The 22418-nt window shown below is 63.8% G+C and overlaps 7 pseudogenes; all 7 read left to right on the top strand.

Moving 5' to 3' along the window:
• Window positions 1-636: 636 nt before the first annotated feature.
• Window positions 637-755, top strand: LOC142862799 (uncharacterized; annotated as a pseudogene).
• Window positions 756-4174: 3419 nt separating this feature from the next.
• On the top strand, window positions 4175-4293 carry LOC142862798 (uncharacterized; annotated as a pseudogene).
• A 3421-nt stretch (window positions 4294-7714) lies between these two features.
• LOC142862797 (uncharacterized) lies at window positions 7715-7833 on the top strand (annotated as a pseudogene).
• Window positions 7834-11230: 3397 nt separating this feature from the next.
• On the top strand, window positions 11231-11349 carry LOC142862796 (uncharacterized; annotated as a pseudogene).
• A 3418-nt stretch (window positions 11350-14767) lies between these two features.
• LOC142862868 (uncharacterized) lies at window positions 14768-14886 on the top strand (annotated as a pseudogene).
• Window positions 14887-18283: 3397 nt separating this feature from the next.
• Window positions 18284-18402, top strand: LOC142862794 (uncharacterized; annotated as a pseudogene).
• Window positions 18403-21820: 3418 nt separating this feature from the next.
• LOC142862866 (uncharacterized) lies at window positions 21821-21939 on the top strand (annotated as a pseudogene).
• The last annotated feature ends 479 nt before the right edge of the window (window positions 21940-22418 follow it).

Here is a 22418-nt window from a genome sequence, read left to right as displayed (position 1 = left end):
AGGACACAGAGCAGGGTCCGGCCCCCACGGTAGCGGTGCCCGCAGTTCTCCAAGGGCTTGGGGGTTTTCCAGAGGGAGGAGACAGAGGGGATTGATTTCTTCAGAGCCCCCCAAACCACCCCACCCCACCCCACCCCACCCCACCCCACCCCACCCATGGGACACATCCCGAGAGACGCCCCTACACTCGCTCCCCTCCCCCATGCGCTGTGCCCCAGCCCTGGCCCTGGGGAATAGGCGGCAGCCCACGCACAGGGCGGGGGGCACAGCTGAAAGGGTTTGTGGGGGAGGGCGGCCCCTGGCTGGGGGCAAAGGTCGAGCGCCCCGCGCGCGCGTGCGCAGTCAGCAGCGGCGGCGCGCTGGGGGTGGGGGGCGGGTAGGTGAAGGAGGCGAGGCGAGGAGAGGAGGGGGGCTGGAAGGTCTCCACCTTGGCGGGTCCACCCGTGGAGGCCCATCTCGCGCGCGCGCGCACGCGTGTGTGTGTGTGTGTGTGTGTGTGTGTGTGTGTGTGTGTGTGTACAGCCCCCCACGCCGCCCCGCCCCTCTCCCCAGTCCCGCGGAGCCCGCCGGACCCGGCCGGCGAGGGGAAGCGCAGAGAGGCTCGGCTTCTTGAGCGGGGCAGGGGCGCCCTCCACCGTCTCCGGCCAAGCCGGCCTGAACGCGCCCGGTCTCGTCTGATCTCCGAAGCTAAGCAGGGTCGGGCCTGGTTAGTACTTGGATGGGAGACCGCCCGGGAATACCGGGTGCCGTAGGCTTTTGTTTTTTTTGTTTTTTGCCTCTTGTTCTGTCCCCTTTCTGGGAGCGCGGCGGCGGTCCGGGGGATCACCCCCACCCTCAGCGCCCGTCGCGGTGCCTGGCGCCCCAGCCCGCACCGTGGGGCCTCCTCTTGTCCCGAGCCGTGACACCGCCGCCACGCGGCAGCATGCGTGGCATCTGGACTGTCAGGTGTCAGACCAAAGGTCTGGTCTGTGGGAACCGACACGCTGGAGGAAACCTTGAGAGGCTGAGAGGGGAGGGAGTTCCAGGAGAATTCCAGGACGTCATTTTGAGCGAGTATGTGACCAGAACTCGTCCCGTTGCTTTTGGGGTTCTACGGGCTACACGTAGGAATCTTTGGTGGTGGCACTGGATGTTGGGGGATCCGGAGTCACACGCAGACCTGCTCCACAGGCCTCATTTTACTTTTCTTTTCGGATTCATTTTCTGAAAAGGTGTCTCTTATCTCTATGATTACATTTCCTTTTCTCTCTCTCTCCGAGCAGATCATGGGAGTCCACGTATTGAGGTGACATGTATTGCCCGTGCCCCCCTCCCCCCCGTTTTCTGATTCATTTATTTCTCATTTTCTCCCAGCGTATGGTGGGGGTACCAATGTTAAGGTCAGCTGCATCGCCCTGTCCCCGCCTCCCCCCTCGGGTCAGAGCTTCAAGTGCGCCCATGCCCCGGTTGGTGCGCACCCACCCCATTCCTAATGGATGTGCACGCCCATCCCCTCCCCACGCCCGCCCGACACCCACCCGATGAAGGCGATTCCTCTGTGTCCACTTAGGTGTCCATCGGTTCCTACCAATCTGCCGGCGAGCGCGCGCACGTGGCGCTCTTGTGTCCGTTCTTGGGACACTTGGCTTACTGGAACGGGTTCCAGCTCTGGCCGGGAGAACACGAGAGGTGCCCTCTCACCGCTGTTCCTCATAGCTGAACGGCACTCCGTGGTGTCCACGCGCCACATTTCATTAATGCACCCGTGGATCGATGGGCACTCGGGGCGCTTCCACATCTTTGCGATTGTGAATGGCGCCCTAACTGTAACCCTGACCCCTACCCAGCCCAGTCTCCTCTGCCCCAGCCTGAGGCGCTCCTCCCCCGCCAGGCCCGTCACTGTCCTGGTCCCCTGCCTGACCGGCTCCTTCCCGCCCGGCCTGTCACCGTCCTCTGCCCCTGCGTGACACGCTCCTCCCCGCCCGGCCCATCACCTTGGCCCCTGCCTGACTCGCTCCTCCCCACCTCGGGCTCCTCCGTCGCCTGGGCCTTCCAAGGGCTTGGTGTGGACGCTGCTTCCAGGAAGCCCTCCAGGAACCCGGCAGCAGGGCGGCCGCAGCAGTCTCGCGCGGGGCACGTGCCCCCACTGTGCCGCGGGGGCCCAGCCTGGTGTCTTCTCTGAGGCCCTGCGGCTGCCGCTCCCCGCGAGGGGAGAGCCGTGGAGGTGGGGACCGCCTCCTGGTGGGGACGTACACCCAGCTCTCCGCCGCGTCGGATTCCGGGGCTCTCTGTCCTGCCTGCCCGGAGGCCCAGCTGGCCTGCGGGTCCTTAGAGTGGCAGAAACGTCCTCAAGCTGATATTGCCAGTCAGGTGGGTGTCTGCACTTTTGTGCCGGGCACCCCGGGGAGGCCCAGGGGCTGGCTGGACAACGCGGCCTGCTGGGGGTCGGGGGTGCGCTTTGGAGGAGCAACCGATGCCCTTTGGACTTTGCTAGCAGCGTCTGAGGTGTCTCTGAGCCCTGCTCCATGTCGGGGAGAGGAGGAGGAGCAGGAGGAGGAGGAGGAGGAGGAGGAGGTGGCAGGGGCCGTGACCTACAGTCGTGTTCCCGGGGTGGCACGGCATGTGGCTTCTTCCACAGGCTGCTTGGCCTGGGCTCCCTGCACCTGGGCCTTTGGAGGACTGGCCCTGTTCTTGCCGACACTTCCTGCAGGGACCCAGAGCTGGGAGGTTGCATCTCCCAGACCTGGGTCGGGCAGAGCCCCAGCGGGCCATGCCCACAACCTCTCTCAGCACGGGTCCCCCAGAAGGCTTCTTTGGGACCAGGATTCTCTTGCGGGTGACTGTTTAAGGTCTGGCCCCTGGGTGGAGGGGCACCAGGAGTAGAGGAGCAGGAAGGGGAAGGGGGTGGCCAGGCGAGGGGACACTTTGAGGCCAAGTCCAAGCTTCAGCCTGATCCTCCTGGGAACCCCGGGGTGTACATCACACCTCCTGGTTGTCCTGCTCTGAGACCGGGACCCGGGCTTCGCATTTTCACAGCAGCCAGTCGTGGGCTGAGGACACCTGGGGCGTTGGGAACTCCCTGGCTTCTCCTTGGTTTAACATCTGAGCTGCTTGTGAATCGTGCCGCCACACACGCCCGAGTGCAGGTGTCTTCTGCACAGACTGCGGGCCTCGCTCTTCTGAATGCCGCTAGCTCGCCACCCACCCACGGGTGAACCTGGTCAGGGTACTTTCTCTAAGGAGCAGACTCTGACCCCGGCGGGCTACCGGTGTTTTCATTTGCTCCTTTCTTTCTTCCATTTCGGGAAAGGCTTCCTTACTGGGTTTGGAAATCTCCTGTGCCTTTCCTCGCCTATTCTGTCAGCTTTAAATTTCTCTTTCAGTTGCCACCCTCACAGATGTATTAGGAAACTCTTTTCGGAGCATTCATTAGTGAAATGACCCAGATGAAGCTCGAATCCAATAGCTCATCGCCGATTTTTAGCAAGTCCACACCCCGGGGTGGTTGGGGTCCAATCCACCCCGGGCCAGGCCCAGGCCCCTTGGACCGGGCCAGAGAAGGACACAGAGCAGGGTCCGGCCCCCACGGTAGCGGTGCCCGCAGTTCTCCAAGGGCTTGGGGGTTTTCCAGAGGGAGGAGACAGAGGGGATTGATTTCTTCAGAGCCCCCCAAACCACCCCACCCCACCCCACCCCACCCCACCCCACCCCACCCATGGGACACATCCCGAGAGACGCCCCTACACTCGCTCCCCTCCCCCATGCGCTGTGCCCCAGCCCTGGCCCTGGGGAATAGGCGGCAGCCCACGCACAGGGCGGGGGGCACAGCTGAAAGGGTTTGTGGGGGAGGGCGGCCCCTGGCTGGGGGCAAAGGTCGAGCGCCCCGCGCGCGCGTGCGCAGTCAGCAGCGGCGGCGCGCTGGGGGTGGGGGGCGGGTAGGTGAAGGAGGCGAGGCGAGGAGAGGAGGGGGGCTGGAAGGTCTCCACCTTGGCGGGTCCACCCGTGGAGGCCCATCTCGCGCGCGCGCGCACGCGTGTGTGTGTGTGTGTGTGTGTGTGTGTGTGTGTGTGTGTGTGTACAGCCCCCCACGCCGCCCCGCCCCTCTCCCCAGTCCCGCGGAGCCCGCCGGACCCGGCCGGCGAGGGGAAGCGCAGAGAGGCTCGGCTTCTTGAGCGGGGCAGGGGCGCCCTCCACCGTCTCCGGCCAAGCCGGCCTGAACGCGCCCGGTCTCGTCTGATCTCCGAAGCTAAGCAGGGTCGGGCCTGGTTAGTACTTGGATGGGAGACCGCCCGGGAATACCGGGTGCCGTAGGCTTTTGTTTTTTTTGTTTTTTGCCTCTTGTTCTGTCCCCTTTCTGGGAGCGCGGCGGCGGTCCGGGGGATCACCCCCACCCTCAGCGCCCGTCGCGGTGCCTGGCGCCCCAGCCCGCACCGTGGGGCCTCCTCTTGTCCCGAGCCGTGACACCGCCGCCACGCGGCAGCATGCGTGGCATCTGGACTGTCAGGTGTCAGACCAAAGGTCTGGTCTGTGGGAACCGACACGCTGGAGGAAACCTTGAGAGGCTGAGAGGGGAGGGAGTTCCAGGAGAATTCCAGGACGTCATTTTGAGCGAGTATGTGACCAGAACTCGTCCCGTTGCTTTTGGGGTTCTACGGGCTACACGTAGGAATCTTTGGTGGTGGCACTGGATGTTGGGGGATCCGGAGTCACACGCAGACCTGCTCCACAGGCCTCATTTTACTTTTCTTTTCGGATTCATTTTCTGAAAAGGTGTCTCTTATCTCTATGATTACATTTCCTTTTCTCTCTCTCTCCGAGCAGATCATGGGAGTCCACGTATTGAGGTGACATGTATTGCCCGTGCCCCCCTCCCCCCCGTTTTCTGATTCATTTATTTCTCATTTTCTCCCAGCGTATGGTGGGGGTACCAATGTTAAGGTCAGCTGCATCGCCCTGTCCCCGCCTCCCCCCTCGGGTCAGAGCTTCAAGTGCGCCCATGCCCCGGTTGGTGCGCACCCACCCCATTCCTAATGGATGTGCACGCCCATCCCCTCCCCACGCCCGCCCGACACCCACCCGATGAAGGCGATTCCTCTGTGTCCACTTAGGTGTCCATCGGTTCCTACCAATCTGCCGGCGAGCGCGCGCACGTGGCGCTCTTGTGTCCGTTCTTGGGACACTTGGCTTACTGGAACGGGTTCCAGCTCTGGCCGGGAGAACACGAGAGGTGCCCTCTCACCGCTGTTCCTCATAGCTGAACGGCACTCCGTGGTGTCCACGCGCCACATTTCATTAATGCACCCGTGGATCGATGGGCACTCGGGGCGCTTCCACATCTTTGCGATTGTGAATGGCGCCCTAACTGTAACCCTGACCCCTACCCAGCCCAGTCTCCTCTGCCCCAGCCTGAGGCGCTCCTCCCCCGCCAGGCCCGTCACTGTCCTGGTCCCCTGCCTGACCGGCTCCTTCCCGCCCGGCCTGTCACCGTCCTCTGCCCCTGCGTGACACGCTCCTCCCCGCCCGGCCCATCACCTTGGCCCCTGCCTGACTCGCTCCTCCCCACCTCGGGCTCCTCCGTCGCCTGGGCCTTCCAAGGGCTTGGTGTGGACGCTGCTTCCAGGAAGCCCTCCAGGAACCCGGCAGCAGGGCGGCCGCAGCAGTCTCGCGCGGGGCACGTGCCCCCACTGTGCCGCGGGGGCCCAGCCTGGTGTCTTCTCTGAGGCCCTGCGGCTGCCGCTCCCCGCGAGGGGAGAGCCGTGGAGGTGGGGACCGCCTCCTGGTGGGGACGTACACCCAGCTCTCCGCCGCGTCGGATTCCGGGGCTCTCTGTCCTGCCTGCCCGGAGGCCCAGCTGGCCTGCGGGTCCTTAGAGTGGCAGAAACGTCCTCAAGCTGATATTGCCAGTCAGGTGGGTGTCTGCACTTTTGTGCCGGGCACCCCGGGGAGGCCCAGGGGCTGGCTGGACAACGCGGCCTGCTGGGGGTCGGGGGTGCGCTTTGGAGGAGCAACCGATGCCCTTTGGACTTTGCTAGCAGCGTCTGAGGTGTCTCTGAGCCCTGCTCCATGTCGGGGAGAGGAGGAGGAGCAGGAGGAGGAGGAGGAGGAGGAGGAGGTGGCAGGGGCCGTGACCTACAGTCGTGTTCCCGGGGTGGCACGGCATGTGGCTTCTTCCACAGGCTGCTTGGCCTGGGCTCCCTGCACCTGGGCCTTTGGAGGACTGGCCCTGTTCTTGCCGACACTTCCTGCAGGGACCCAGAGCTGGGAGGTTGCATCTCCCAGACCTGGGTCGGGCAGAGCCCCAGCGGGCCATGCCCACAACCTCTCTCAGCACGGGTCCCCCAGAAGGCTTCTTTGGGACCAGGATTCTCTTGCGGGTGACTGTTTAAGGTCTGGCCCCTGGGTGGAGGGGCACCAGGAGTAGAGGAGCAGGAAGGGGAAGGGGGTGGCCAGGCGAGGGGACACTTTGAGGCCAAGTCCAAGCTTCAGCCTGATCCTCCTGGGAACCCCGGGGTGTACATCACACCTCCTGGTTGTCCTGCTCTGAGACCGGGACCCGGGCTTCGCATTTTCACAGCAGCCAGTCGTGGGCTGAGGACACCTGGGGCGTTGGGAACTCCCTGGCTTCTCCTTGGTTTAACATCTGAGCTGCTTGTGAATCGTGCCGCCACACACGCCCGAGTGCAGGTGTCTTCTGCACAGACTGCGGGCCTCGCTCTTCTGAATGCCGCTAGCTCGCCACCCACCCACGGGTGAACCTGGTCAGGGTACTTTCTCTAAGGAGCAGACTCTGACCCCGGCGGGCTACCGGTGTTTTCATTTGCTCCTTTCTTTCTTCCATTTCGGGAAAGGCTTCCTTACTGGGTTTGGAAATCTCCTGTGCCTTTCCTCGCCTATTCTGTCAGCTTTAAATTTCTCTTTCAGTTGCCACCCTCACAGATGTATTAGGAAACTCTTTTCGGAGCATTCATTAGTGAAATGACCCAGATGAAGCTCGAATCCAATAGCTCATCGCCGATTTTTAGCAAGTCCACACCCCGGGGTGGTTGGGGTCCAATCCACCCCGGGCCAGGCCCAGGCCCCTTGGACCGGGCCAGAGAAGGACACAGAGCAGGGTCCGGCCCCCACGGTAGCGGTGCCCGCAGTTCTCCAAGGGCTTGGGGGTTTTCCAGAGGGAGGAGACAGAGGGGATTGATTTCTTCAGAGCCCCCCAAACCACCCCACCCCACCCCACCCCACCCCACCCCACCCCACCCATGGGACACATCCCGAGAGACGCCCCTACACTCGCTCCCCTCCCCCATGCGCTGTGCCCCAGCCCTGGCCCTGGGGAATAGGCGGCAGCCCACGCACAGGGCGGGGGGCACAGCTGAAAGGGTTTGTGGGGGAGGGCGGCCCCTGGCTGGGGGCAAAGGTCGAGCGCCCCGCGCGCGCGTGCGCAGTCAGCAGCGGCGGCGCGCTGGGGGTGGGGGGCGGGTAGGTGAAGGAGGCGAGGCGAGGAGAGGAGGGGGGCTGGAAGGTCTCCACCTTGGCGGGTCCACCCGTGGAGGCCCATCTCGCGCGCGCGCGCACGCGTGTGTGTGTGTGTGTGTGTGTGTGTGTGTGTGTGTGTGTGTGTGTACAGCCCCCCACGCCGCCCCGCCCCTCTCCCCAGTCCCGCGGAGCCCGCCGGACCCGGCCGGCGAGGGGAAGCGCAGAGAGGCTCGGCTTCTTGAGCGGGGCAGGGGCGCCCTCCACCGTCTCCGGCCAAGCCGGCCTGAACGCGCCCGGTCTCGTCTGATCTCCGAAGCTAAGCAGGGTCGGGCCTGGTTAGTACTTGGATGGGAGACCGCCCGGGAATACCGGGTGCCGTAGGCTTTTGTTTTTTTTGTTTTTTGCCTCTTGTTCTGTCCCCTTTCTGGGAGCGCGGCGGCGGTCCGGGGGATCACCCCCACCCTCAGCGCCCGTCGCGGTGCCTGGCGCCCCAGCCCGCACCGTGGGGCCTCCTCTTGTCCCGAGCCGTGACACCGCCGCCACGCGGCAGCATGCGTGGCATCTGGACTGTCAGGTGTCAGACCAAAGGTCTGGTCTGTGGGAACCGACACGCTGGAGGAAACCTTGAGAGGCTGAGAGGGGAGGGAGTTCCAGGAGAATTCCAGGACGTCATTTTGAGCGAGTATGTGACCAGAACTCGTCCCGTTGCTTTTGGGGTTCTACGGGCTACACGTAGGAATCTTTGGTGGTGGCACTGGATGTTGGGGGATCCGGAGTCACACGCAGACCTGCTCCACAGGCCTCATTTTACTTTTCTTTTCGGATTCATTTTCTGAAAAGGTGTCTCTTATCTCTATGATTACATTTCCTTTTCTCTCTCTCTCCGAGCAGATCATGGGAGTCCACGTATTGAGGTGACATGTATTGCCCGTGCCCCCCTCCCCCCCGTTTTCTGATTCATTTATTTCTCATTTTCTCCCAGCGTATGGTGGGGGTACCAATGTTAAGGTCAGCTGCATCGCCCTGTCCCCGCCTCCCCCCTCGGGTCAGAGCTTCAAGTGCGCCCATGCCCCGGTTGGTGCGCACCCACCCCATTCCTAATGGATGTGCACGCCCATCCCCTCCCCACGCCCGCCCGACACCCACCCGATGAAGGCGATTCCTCTGTGTCCACTTAGGTGTCCATCGGTTCCTACCAATCTGCCGGCGAGCGCGCGCACGTGGCGCTCTTGTGTCCGTTCTTGGGACACTTGGCTTACTGGAACGGGTTCCAGCTCTGGCCGGGAGAACACGAGAGGTGCCCTCTCACCGCTGTTCCTCATAGCTGAACGGCACTCCGTGGTGTCCACGCGCCACATTTCATTAATGCACCCGTGGATCGATGGGCACTCGGGGCGCTTCCACATCTTTGCGATTGTGAATGGCGCCCTAACTGTAACCCTGACCCCTACCCAGCCCAGTCTCCTCTGCCCCAGCCTGAGGCGCTCCTCCCCCGCCAGGCCCGTCACTGTCCTGGTCCCCTGCCTGACCGGCTCCTTCCCGCCCGGCCTGTCACCGTCCTCTGCCCCTGCGTGACACGCTCCTCCCCGCCCGGCCCATCACCTTGGCCCCTGCCTGACTCGCTCCTCCCCACCTCGGGCTCCTCCGTCGCCTGGGCCTTCCAAGGGCTTGGTGTGGACGCTGCTTCCAGGAAGCCCTCCAGGAACCCGGCAGCAGGGCGGCCGCAGCAGTCTCGCGCGGGGCACGTGCCCCCACTGTGCCGCGGGGGCCCAGCCTGGTGTCTTCTCTGAGGCCCTGCGGCTGCCGCTCCCCGCGAGGGGAGAGCCGTGGAGGTGGGGACCGCCTCCTGGTGGGGACGTACACCCAGCTCTCCGCCGCGTCGGATTCCGGGGCTCTCTGTCCTGCCTGCCCGGAGGCCCAGCTGGCCTGCGGGTCCTTAGAGTGGCAGAAACGTCCTCAAGCTGATATTGCCAGTCAGGTGGGTGTCTGCACTTTTGTGCCGGGCACCCCGGGGAGGCCCAGGGGCTGGCTGGACAACGCGGCCTGCTGGGGGTCGGGGGTGCGCTTTGGAGGAGCAACCGATGCCCTTTGGACTTTGCTAGCAGCGTCTGAGGTGTCTCTGAGCCCTGCTCCATGTCGGGGAGAGGAGGAGGAGCAGGAGGAGGAGGAGGAGGAGGAGGAGGTGGCAGGGGCCGTGACCTACAGTCGTGTTCCCGGGGTGGCACGGCATGTGGCTTCTTCCACAGGCTGCTTGGCCTGGGCTCCCTGCACCTGGGCCTTTGGAGGACTGGCCCTGTTCTTGCCGACACTTCCTGCAGGGACCCAGAGCTGGGAGGTTGCATCTCCCAGACCTGGGTCGGGCAGAGCCCCAGCGGGCCATGCCCACAACCTCTCTCAGCACGGGTCCCCCAGAAGGCTTCTTTGGGACCAGGATTCTCTTGCGGGTGACTGTTTAAGGTCTGGCCCCTGGGTGGAGGGGCACCAGGAGTAGAGGAGCAGGAAGGGGAAGGGGGTGGCCAGGCGAGGGGACACTTTGAGGCCAAGTCCAAGCTTCAGCCTGATCCTCCTGGGAACCCCGGGGTGTACATCACACCTCCTGGTTGTCCTGCTCTGAGACCGGGACCCGGGCTTCGCATTTTCACAGCAGCCAGTCGTGGGCTGAGGACACCTGGGGCGTTGGGAACTCCCTGGCTTCTCCTTGGTTTAACATCTGAGCTGCTTGTGAATCGTGCCGCCACACACGCCCGAGTGCAGGTGTCTTCTGCACAGACTGCGGGCCTCGCTCTTCTGAATGCCGCTAGCTCGCCACCCACCCACGGGTGAACCTGGTCAGGGTACTTTCTCTAAGGAGCAGACTCTGACCCCGGCGGGCTACCGGTGTTTTCATTTGCTCCTTTCTTTCTTCCATTTCGGGAAAGGCTTCCTTACTGGGTTTGGAAATCTCCTGTGCCTTTCCTCGCCTATTCTGTCAGCTTTAAATTTCTCTTTCAGTTGCCACCCTCACAGATGTATTAGGAAACTCTTTTCGGAGCATTCATTAGTGAAATGACCCAGATGAAGCTCGAATCCAATAGCTCATCGCCGATTTTTAGCAAGTCCACACCCCGGGGTGGTTGGGGTCCAATCCACCCCGGGCCAGGCCCAGGCCCCTTGGACCGGGCCAGAGAAGGACACAGAGCAGGGTCCGGCCCCCACGGTAGCGGTGCCCGCAGTTCTCCAAGGGCTTGGGGGTTTTCCAGAGGGAGGAGACAGAGGGGATTGATTTCTTCAGAGCCCCCCAAACCACCCCACCCCACCCCACCCCACCCCACCCCACCCCACCCATGGGACACATCCCGAGAGACGCCCCTACACTCGCTCCCCTCCCCCATGCGCTGTGCCCCAGCCCTGGCCCTGGGGAATAGGCGGCAGCCCACGCACAGGGCGGGGGGCACAGCTGAAAGGGTTTGTGGGGGAGGGCGGCCCCTGGCTGGGGGCAAAGGTCGAGCGCCCCGCGCGCGCGTGCGCAGTCAGCAGCGGCGGCGCGCTGGGGGTGGGGGGCGGGTAGGTGAAGGAGGCGAGGCGAGGAGAGGAGGGGGGCTGGAAGGTCTCCACCTTGGCGGGTCCACCCGTGGAGGCCCATCTCGCGCGCGCGCGCACGCGTGTGTGTGTGTGTGTGTGTGGACAGCCCCCCACGCCGCCCCGCCCCTCTCCCCAGTCCCGCGGAGCCCGCCGGACCCGGCCGGCGAGGGGAAGCGCAGAGAGGCTCGGCTTCTTGAGCGGGGCAGGGGCGCCCTCCACCGTCTCCGGCCAAGCCGGCCTGAACGCGCCCGGTCTCGTCTGATCTCCGAAGCTAAGCAGGGTCGGGCCTGGTTAGTACTTGGATGGGAGACCGCCCGGGAATACCGGGTGCCGTAGGCTTTTGTTTTTTTTGTTTTTTGCCTCTTGTTCTGTCCCCTTTCTGGGAGCGCGGCGGCGGTCCGGGGGATCACCCCCACCCTCAGCGCCCGTCGCGGTGCCTGGCGCCCCAGCCCGCACCGTGGGGCCTCCTCTTGTCCCGAGCCGTGACACCGCCGCCACGCGGCAGCATGCGTGGCATCTGGACTGTCAGGTGTCAGACCAAAGGTCTGGTCTGTGGGAACCGACACGCTGGAGGAAACCTTGAGAGGCTGAGAGGGGAGGGAGTTCCAGGAGAATTCCAGGACGTCATTTTGAGCGAGTATGTGACCAGAACTCGTCCCGTTGCTTTTGGGGTTCTACGGGCTACACGTAGGAATCTTTGGTGGTGGCACTGGATGTTGGGGGATCCGGAGTCACACGCAGACCTGCTCCACAGGCCTCATTTTACTTTTCTTTTCGGATTCATTTTCTGAAAAGGTGTCTCTTATCTCTATGATTACATTTCCTTTTCTCTCTCTCTCCGAGCAGATCATGGGAGTCCACGTATTGAGGTGACATGTATTGCCCGTGCCCCCCTCCCCCCCGTTTTCTGATTCATTTATTTCTCATTTTCTCCCAGCGTATGGTGGGGGTACCAATGTTAAGGTCAGCTGCATCGCCCTGTCCCCGCCTCCCCCCTCGGGTCAGAGCTTCAAGTGCGCCCATGCCCCGGTTGGTGCGCACCCACCCCATTCCTAATGGATGTGCACGCCCATCCCCTCCCCACGCCCGCCCGACACCCACCCGATGAAGGCGATTCCTCTGTGTCCACTTAGGTGTCCATCGGTTCCTACCAATCTGCCGGCGAGCGCGCGCACGTGGCGCTCTTGTGTCCGTTCTTGGGACACTTGGCTTACTGGAACGGGTTCCAGCTCTGGCCGGGAGAACACGAGAGGTGCCCTCTCACCGCTGTTCCTCATAGCTGAACGGCACTCCGTGGTGTCCACGCGCCACATTTCATTAATGCACCCGTGGATCGATGGGCACTCGGGGCGCTTCCACATCTTTGCGATTGTGAATGGCGCCCTAACTGTAACCCTGACCCCTACCCAGCCCAGTCTCCTCTGCCCCAGCCTGAGGCGCTCCTCCCCCGCCAGGCCCGTCACTGTCCTGGTCCCCTGCCTGACCGGCTCCTTCCCGCCCGGCCTGTCACCGTCCTCTGCCCCTGCGTGACACGCTCCTCCCCGCCCGGCCCATCACCTTGGCCCCTGCCTGACTCGCTCCTCCCCACCTCGGGCTCCTCCGTCGCCTGGGCCTTCCAAGGGCTTGGTGTGGACGCTGCTTCCAGGAAGCCCTCCAGGAACCCGGCAGCAGGGCGGCCGCAGCAGTCTCGCGCGGGGCACGTGCCCCCACTGTGCCGCGGGGGCCCAGCCTGGTGTCTTCTCTGAGGCCCTGCGGCTGCCGCTCCCCGCGAGGGGAGAGCCGTGGAGGTGGGGACCGCCTCCTGGTGGGGACGTACACCCAGCTCTCCGCCGCGTCGGATTCCGGGGCTCTCTGTCCTGCCTGCCCGGAGGCCCAGCTGGCCTGCGGGTCCTTAGAGTGGCAGAAACGTCCTCAAGCTGATATTGCCAGTCAGGTGGGTGTCTGCACTTTTGTGCCGGGCACCCCGGGGAGGCCCAGGGGCTGGCTGGACAACGCGGCCTGCTGGGGGTCGGGGGTGCGCTTTGGAGGAGCAACCGATGCCCTTTGGACTTTGCTAGCAGCGTCTGAGGTGTCTCTGAGCCCTGCTCCATGTCGGGGAGAGGAGGAGGAGCAGGAGGAGGAGGAGGAGGAGGAGGAGGTGGCAGGGGCCGTGACCTACAGTCGTGTTCCCGGGGTGGCACGGCATGTGGCTTCTTCCACAGGCTGCTTGGCCTGGGCTCCCTGCACCTGGGCCTTTGGAGGACTGGCCCTGTTCTTGCCGACACTTCCTGCAGGGACCCAGAGCTGGGAGGTTGCATCTCCCAGACCTGGGTCGGGCAGAGCCCCAGCGGGCCATGCCCACAACCTCTCTCAGCACGGGTCCCCCAGAAGGCTTCTTTGGGACCAGGATTCTCTTGCGGGTGACTGTTTAAGGTCTGGCCCCTGGGTGGAGGGGCACCAGGAGTAGAGGAGCAGGAAGGGGAAGGGGGTGGCCAGGCGAGGGGACACTTTGAGGCCAAGTCCAAGCTTCAGCCTGATCCTCCTGGGAACCCCGGGGTGTACATCACACCTCCTGGTTGTCCTGCTCTGAGACCGGGACCCGGGCTTCGCATTTTCACAGCAGCCAGTCGTGGGCTGAGGACACCTGGGGCGTTGGGAACTCCCTGGCTTCTCCTTGGTTTAACATCTGAGCTGCTTGTGAATCGAGCCGCCACACACGCCCGAGTGCAGGTGTCTTCTGCACAGACTGTGGGCCTCGCTCTTCTGAATGCCGCTAGCTCGCCACCCACCCACGGGTGAACCTGGTCAGGGTACTTTCTCTAATGAGCAGACTCTGACCCCGGCGGGCTACCGGTGTTTTCATTTGCTCCTTTCTTTCTTCCATTTCGGGAAAGGCTTCCTTACTGGGTTTGGAAATCTCCTGTGCCTTTCCTCGCCTATTCTGTCAGCTTTAAATTTCTCTTTCAGTTGCCACCCTCACAGATGTATTAGGAAACTCTTTTCGGTGCATTCATTAGTGAAATGACCCACATGAAGCTCGAATCCAATAGCTAATCGCCGATTTTTAGCAAGTCCACACCCCGGGGTGGTTGGGGTCCAATCCACCCCGGGCCAGGCCCAGGCCCCTTGGACCGGGCCAGAGAAGGACACAGAGCAGGGTCCGGCCCCCACGGTAGCGGTGCCCGCAGTTCTCCAAGGGCTTGGGGGTTTTCCAGAGGGAGGAGACAGAGGGGATTGATTTCTTCAGAGCCCCCCAAACCACCCCACCCCACCCCACCCCACCCCACCCCACCCATGGGACACATCCCGAGAGACGCCCCTACACTCGCTCCCCTCCCCCATGCGCTGTGCCCCAGCCCTGGCCCTGGGGAATAGGCGGCAGCCCACGCACAGGGCGGGGGGCACAGCTGAAAGGGTTTGTGGGGGAGGGCGGCCCCTGGCTGGGGGCAAAGGTCGAGCGCCCCGCGCGCGCGCGCGCGCGCGCGCGCGTGCGCAGTCAGCAGCGGCGGCGCGCTGGGGGTGGGGGGCGGGTAGGTGAAGGAGGCGAGGCGAGGAGAGGAGGGGGGCTGGAAGGTCTCCACCTTGGCGGGTCCACCCGTGGAGGCCCATCTCGCGCGCGCGCGCACGCGTGTGTGTGTGTGTGTGTGTGTGTGTGTGTGGACAGCCCCCCACGCCGCCCCGCCCCTCTCCCCAGTCCCGCGTTGCCCGCCGGACCCGGCCGGCGAGGGGAAGCGCAGAGAGGCTCGGCTTCTTGAGCGGGGCAGGGGCGCCCTCCACCGTCTCCGGCCAAGCCGGCCTGAACGCGCCCGGTCTCGTCTGATCTCCGAAGCTAAGCAGGGTCGGGCCTGGTTAGTACTTGGATGGGAGCCCGCCCGGGAATACCGGGTGCCGTAGGCTTTTGTTTTTTTTGTTTTTTGCCTCTTGTTCTGTCCCCTTTCTGGGAGCGCGGCGGCGGTCCGGGGGATCACCCCCACCCTCAGCGCCCGTCGCGGTGCCTGGCGCCCCAGCCCGCACCGTGGGGCCTCCTCTTGTCCCGAGCCGTGACACCGCCGCCACGCGGCAGCATGCGTGGCATCTGGACTGTCAGGTGTCAGACCAAAGGTCTGGTCTGTGGGAACCGACACGCTGGAGGAAACCTTGAGAGGCTGAGAGGGGAGGGAGTTCCAGGAGAATTCCAGGACGTCATTTTGAGCGAGTATGTGACCAGAACTCGTCCCGTTGCTTTTGGGGTTCTACGGGCTACACGTAGGAATCTTTGGTGGTGGCACTGGATGTTGGGGGATCCGGAGTCACACGCAGACCTGCTCCACAGGCCTCATTTTACTTTTCTTTTCGGATTCATTTTCTGAAAAGGTGTCTCTTATCTCTATGATTACATTTCCTTTTCTCTCTCTCTCCGAGCAGATCATGGGAGTCCACGTATTGAGGTGACATGTATTGCCCGTGCCCCCCTCCCCCCCGTTTTCTGATTCATTTATTTCTCATTTTCTCCCAGCGTATGGTGGGGGTACCAATGTTAAGGTCAGCTGCATCGCCCTGTCCCCGCCTCCCCCCTCGGGTCAGAGCTTCAAGTGCGCCCATGCCCCGGTTGGTGCGCACCCACCCCATTCCTAATGGATGTGCACGCCCATCCCCTCCCCACGCCCGCCCGACACCCACCCGATGAAGGCGATTCCTCTGTGTCCACTTAGGTGTCCATCGGTTCCTACCAATCTGCCGGCGAGCGCGCGCACGTGGCGCTCTTGTGTCCGTTCTTGGGACACTTGGCTTACTGGAACGGGTTCCAGCTCTGGCCGGGAGAACACGAGAGGTGCCCTCTCACCGCTGTTCCTCATAGCTGAACGGCACTCCGTGGTGTCCACGCGCCACATTTCATTAATGCACCCGTGGATCGATGGGCACTCGGGGCGCTTCCACATCTTTGCGATTGTGAATGGCGCCCTAACTGTAACCCTGACCCCTACCCAGCCCAGTCTCCTCTGCCCCAGCCTGAGGCGCTCCTCCCCCGCCAGGCCCGTCACTGTCCTGGTCCCCTGCCTGACCGGCTCCTTCCCGCCCGGCCTGTCACCGTCCTCTGCCCCTGCGTGACACGCTCCTCCCCGCCCGGCCCATCACCTTGGCCCCTGCCTGACTCGCTCCTCCCCACCTCGGGCTCCTCCGTCGCCTGGGCCTTCCAAGGGCTTGGTGTGGACGCTGCTTCCAGGAAGCCCTCCAGGAACCCGGCAGCAGGGCGGCCGCAGCAGTCTCGCGCGGGGCACGTGCCCCCACTGTGCCGCGGGGGCCCAGCCTGGTGTCTTCTCTGAGGCCCTGCGGCTGCCGCTCCCCGCGAGGGGAGAGCCGTGGAGGTGGGGACCGCCTCCTGGTGGGGACGTACACCCAGCTCTCCGCCGCGTCGGATTCCGGGGCTCTCTGTCCTGCCTGCCCGGAGGCCCAGCTGGCCTGCGGGTCCTTAGAGTGGCAGAAACGTCCTCAAGCTGATATTGCCAGTCAGGTGGGTGTCTGCACTTTTGTGCCGGGCACCCCGGGGAGGCCCAGGGGCTGGCTGGACAACGCGGCCTGCTGGGGGTCGGGGGTGCGCTTTGGAGGAGCAACCGATGCCCTTTGGACTTTGCTAGCAGCGTCTGAGGTGTCTCTGAGCCCTGCTCCATGTCGGGGAGAGGAGGAGGAGCAGGAGGAGGAGGAGGAGGAGGAGGAGGTGGCAGGGGCCGTGACCTACAGTCGTGTTCCCGGGGTGGCACGGCATGTGGCTTCTTCCACAGGCTGCTTGGCCTGGGCTCCCTGCACCTGGGCCTTTGGAGGACTGGCCCTGTTCTTGCCGACACTTCCTGCAGGGACCCAGAGCTGGGAGGTTGCATCTCCCAGACCTGGGTCGGGCAGAGCCCCAGCGGGCCATGCCCACAACCTCTCTCAGCACGGGTCCCCCAGAAGGCTTCTTTGGGACCAGGATTCTCTTGCGGGTGACTGTTTAAGGTCTGGCCCCTGGGTGGAGGGGCACCAGGAGTAGAGGAGCAGGAAGGGGAAGGGGGTGGCCAGGCGAGGGGACACTTTGAGGCCAAGTCCAAGCTTCAGCCTGATCCTCCTGGGAACCCCGGGGTGTACATCACACCTCCTGGTTGTCCTGCTCTGAGACCGGGACCCGGGCTTCGCATTTTCACAGCAGCCAGTCGTGGGCTGAGGACACCTGGGGCGTTGGGAACTCCCTGGCTTCTCCTTGGTTTAACATCTGAGCTGCTTGTGAATCGAGCCGCCACACACGCCCGAGTGCAGGTGTCTTCTGCACAGACTGTGGGCCTCGCTCTTCTGAATGCCGCTAGCTCGCCACCCACCCACGGGTGAACCTGGTCAGGGTACTTTCTCTAATGAGCAGACTCTGACCCCGGCGGGCTACCGGTGTTTTCATTTGCTCCTTTCTTTCTTCCATTTCGGGAAAGGCTTCCTTACTGGGTTTGGAAATCTCCTGTGCCTTTCCTCGCCTATTCTGTCAGCTTTAAATTTCTCTTTCAGTTGCCACCCTCACAGATGTATTAGGAAACTCTTTTCGGTGCATTCATTAGTGAAATGACCCAGATGAAGCTCGAATCCAATAGCTAATCGCCGATTTTTAGCAAGTCCACACCCCGGGGTGGTTGGGGTCCAATCCACCCCGGGCCAGGCCCAGGCCCCTTGGACCGGGCCAGAGAAGGACACAGAGCAGGGTCCGGCCCCCACGGTAGCGGTGCCCGCAGTTCTCCAAGGGCTTGGGGGTTTTCCAGAGGGAGGAGACAGAGGGGATTGATTTCTTCAGAGCCCCCCAAACCACCCCACCCCACCCCACCCCACCCCACCCCACCCCACCCATGGGACACATCCCGAGAGACGCCCCTACACTCGCTCCCCTCCCCCATGCGCTGTGCCCCAGCCCTGGCCCTGGGGAATAGGCGGCAGCCCACGCACAGGGCGGGGGGCACAGCTGAAAGGGTTTGTGGGGGAGGGCGGCCCCTGGCTGGGGGCAAAGGTCGAGCGCCCCGCGCGCGCGTGCGCAGTCAGCAGCGGCGGCGCGCTGGGGGTGGGGGGCGGGTAGGTGAAGGAGGCGAGGCGAGGAGAGGAGGGGGGCTGGAAGGTCTCCACCTTGGCGGGTCCACCCGTGGAGGCCCATCTCGCGCGCGCGCGCACGCGTGTGTGTGTGTGTGTGTGTGGACAGCCCCCCACGCCGCCCCGCCCCTCTCCCCAGTCCCGCGGAGCCCGCCGGACCCGGCCGGCGAGGGGAAGCGCAGAGAGGCTCGGCTTCTTGAGCGGGGCAGGGGCGCCCTCCACCGTCTCCGGCCAAGCCGGCCTGAACGCGCCCGGTCTCGTCTGATCTCCGAAGCTAAGCAGGGTCGGGCCTGGTTAGTACTTGGATGGGAGACCGCCCGGGAATACCGGGTGCCGTAGGCTTTTGTTTTTTTTGTTTTTTGCCTCTTGTTCTGTCCCCTTTCTGGGAGCGCGGCGGCGGTCCGGGGGATCACCCCCACCCTCAGCGCCCGTCGCGGTGCCTGGCGCCCCAGCCCGCACCGTGGGGCCTCCTCTTGTCCCGAGCCGTGACACCGCCGCCACGCGGCAGCATGCGTGGCATCTGGACTGTCAGGTGTCAGACCAAAGGTCTGGTCTGTGGGAACCGACACGCTGGAGGAAACCTTGAGAGGCTGAGAGGGGAGGGAGTTCCAGGAGAATTCCAGGACGTCATTTTGAGCGAGTATGTGACCAGAACTCGTCCCGTTGCTTTTGGGGTTCTACGGGCTACACGTAGGAATCTTTGGTGGTGGCACTGGATGTTGGGGGATCCGGAGTCACACGCAGACCTGCTCCACAGGCCTCATTTTACTTTTCTTTTCGGATTCATTTTCTGAAAAGGTGTCTCTTATCTCTATGATTACATTTCCTTTTCTCTCTCTCTCCGAGCAGATCATGGGAGTCCACGTATTGAGGTGACATGTATTGCCCGTGCCCCCCTCCCCCCCGTTTTCTGATTCATTTATTTCTCATTTTCTCCCAGCGTATGGTGGGGGTACCAATGTTAAGGTCAGCTGCATCGCCCTGTCCCCGCCTCCCCCCTCGGGTCAGAGCTTCAAGTGCGCCCATGCCCCGGTTGGTGCGCACCCACCCCATTCCTAATGGATGTGCACGCCCATCCCCTCCCCACGCCCGCCCGACACCCACCCGATGAAGGCGATTCCTCTGTGTCCACTTAGGTGTCCATCGGTTCCTACCAATCTGCCGGCGAGCGCGCGCACGTGGCGCTCTTGTGTCCGTTCTTGGGACACTTGGCTTACTGGAACGGGTTCCAGCTCTGGCCGGGAGAACACGAGAGGTGCCCTCTCACCGCTGTTCCTCATAGCTGAACGGCACTCCGTGGTGTCCACGCGCCACATTTCATTAATGCACCCGTGGATCGATGGGCACTCGGGGCGCTTCCACATCTTTGCGATTGTGAATGGCGCCCTAACTGTAACCCTGACCCCTACCCAGCCCAGTCTCCTCTGCCCCAGCCTGAGGCGCTCCTCCCCCGCCAGGCCCGTCACTGTCCTGGTCCCCTGCCTGACCGGCTCCTTCCCGCCCGGCCTGTCACCGTCCTCTGCCCCTGCGTGACACGCTCCTCCCCGCCCGGCCCATCACCTTGGCCCCTGCCTGACTCGCTCCTCCCCACCTCGGGCTCCTCCGTCGCCTGGGCCTTCCAAGGGCTTGGTGTGGACGCTGCTTCCAGGAAGCCCTCCAGGAACCCGGCAGCAGGGCGGCCGCAGCAGTCTCGCGCGGGGCACGTGCCCCCACTGTGCCGCGGGGGCCCAGCCTGGTGTCTTCTCTGAGGCCCTGCGGCTGCCGCTCCCCGCGAGGGGAGAGCCGTGGAGGTGGGGACCGCCTCCTGGTGGGGACGTACACCCAGCTCTCCGCCGCGTCGGATTCCGGGGCTCTCTGTCCTGCCTGCCCGGAGGCCCAGCTGGCCTGCGGGTCCTTAGAGTGGCAGAAACGTCCTCAAGCTGATATTGCCAGTCAGGTGGGTGTCTGCACTTTTGTGCCGGGCACCCCGGGGAGGCCCAGGGGCTGGCTGGACAACGCGGCCTGCTGGGGGTCGGGGGTGCGCTTTGGAGGAGCAACCGATGCCCTTTGGACTTTGCTAGCAGCGTCTGAGGTGTCTCTGAGCCCTGCTCCATGTCGGGGAGAGGAGGAGGAGCAGGAGGAGGAGGAGGAGGAGGAGGAGGTGGCAGGGGCCGTGACCTACAGTCGTGTTCCCGGGGTGGCACGGCATGTGGCTTCTTCCACAGGCTGCTTGGCCTGGGCTCCCTGCACCTGGGCCTTTGGAGGACTGGCCCTGTTCTTGCCGACACTTCCTGCAGGGACCCAGAGCTGGGAGGTTGCATCTCCCAGACCTGGGTCGGGCAGAGCCCCAGCGGGCCATGCCCACAACCTCTCTCAGCACGGGTCCCCCAGAAGGCTTCTTTGGGACCAGGATTCTCTTGCGGGTGACTGTTTAAGGTCTGGCCCCTGGGTGGAGGGGCACCAGGAGTAGAGGAGCAGGAAGGGGAAGGGGGTGGCCAGGCGAGGGGACACTTTGAGGCCAAGTCCAAGCTTCAGCCTGATCCTCCTGGGAACCCCGGGGTGTACATCACACCTCCTGGTTGTCCTGCTCTGAGACCGGGACCCGGGCTTCGCATTTTCACAGCAGCCAGTCGTGGGCTGAGGACACCTGGGGCGTTGGGAACTCCCTGGCTTCTCCTTGGTTTAACATCTGAGCTGCTTGTGAATCGAGCCGCCACACACGCCCGAGTGCAGGTGTCTTCTGCACAGACTGTGGGCCTCGCTCTTCTGAATGCCGCTAGCTCGCCACCCACCCACGGGTGAACCTGGTCAGGGTACTTTCTCTAATGAGCAGACTCTGACCCCGGCGGGCTACCGGTGTTTTCATTTGCTCCTTTCTTTCTTCCATTTCGGGAAAGGCTTCCTTACTGGGTTTGGAAATCTCCTGTGCCTTTCCTCGCCTATTCTGTCAGCTTTAAATTTCTCTTTCAGTTGCCACCCTCACAGATGTATTAGGAAACTCTTTTCGGTGCATTCATTAGTGAAATGACCCACATGAAGCTCGAATCCAATAGCTAATCGCCGATTTTTAGCAAGTCCACACCCCGGGGTGGTTGGGGTCCAATCCACCCCGGGCCAGGCCCAGGCCCCTTGGACCGGGCCAGAGAAGGACACAGAGCAGGGTCCGGCCCCCACGGTAGCGGTGCCCGCAGTTCTCCAAGGGCTTGGGGGTTTTCCAGAGGGAGGAGACAGAGGGGATTGATTTCTTCAGAGCCCCCCAAACCACCCCACCCCACCCCACCCCACCCCACCCCACCCATGGGACACATCCCGAGAGACGCCCCTACACTCGCTCCCCTCCCCCATGCGCTGTGCCCCAGCCCTGGCCCTGGGGAATAGGCGGCAGCCCACGCACAGGGCGGGGGGCACAGCTGAAAGGGTTTGTGGGGGAGGGCGGCCCCTGGCTGGGGGCAAAGGTCGAGCGCCCCGCGCGCGCGCGCGCGCGCGCGCGCGTGCGCAGTCAGCAGCGGCGGCGCGCTGGGGGTGGGGGGCGGGTAGGTGAAGGAGGCGAGGCGAGGAGAGGAGGGGGGCTGGAAGGTCTCCACCTTGGCGGGTCCACCCGTGGAGGCCCATCTCGCGCGCGCGCGCACGCGTGTGTGTGTGTGTGTGTGTGTGTGTGTGTGGACAGCCCCCCACGCCGCCCCGCCCCTCTCCCCAGTCCCGCGTTGCCCGCCGGACCCGGCCGGCGAGGGGAAGCGCAGAGAGGCTCGGCTTCTTGAGCGGGGCAGGGGCGCCCTCCACCGTCTCCGGCCAAGCCGGCCTGAACGCGCCCGGTCTCGTCTGATCTCCGAAGCTAAGCAGGGTCGGGCCTGGTTAGTACTTGGATGGGAGCCCGCCCGGGAATACCGGGTGCCGTAGGCTTTTGTTTTTTTTGTTTTTTGCCTCTTGTTCTGTCCCCTTTCTGGGAGCGCGGCGGCGGTCCGGGGGATCACCCCCACCCTCAGCGCCCGTCGCGGTGCCTGGCGCCCCAGCCCGCACCGTGGGGCCTCCTCTTGTCCCGAGCCGTGACACCGCCGCCACGCGGCAGCATGCGTGGCATCTGGACTGTCAGGTGTCAGACCAAAGGTCTGGTCTGTGGGAACCGACACGCTGGAGGAAACCTTGAGAGGCTGAGAGGGGAGGGAGTTCCAGGAGAATTCCAGGACGTCATTTTGAGCGAGTATGTGACCAGAACTCGTCCCGTTGCTTTTGGGGTTCTACGGGCTACACGTAGGAATCTTTGGTGGTGGCACTGGATGTTGGGGGATCCGGAGTCACACGCAGACCTGCTCCACAGGCCTCATTTTACTTTTCTTTTCGGATTCATTTTCTGAAAAGGTGTCTCTTATCTCTATGATTAC

This window comes from Microcebus murinus, chromosome 20 (assembly GCF_040939455.1).
Source record: "Microcebus murinus isolate Inina chromosome 20, M.murinus_Inina_mat1.0, whole genome shotgun sequence".
NCBI classification, from domain to species: Eukaryota; Metazoa; Chordata; class Mammalia; order Primates; family Cheirogaleidae; genus Microcebus; species Microcebus murinus.
Note: the sequence above shows the minus strand (reverse complement) of the source record. Positions and strands in the feature narration are given on the sequence as shown.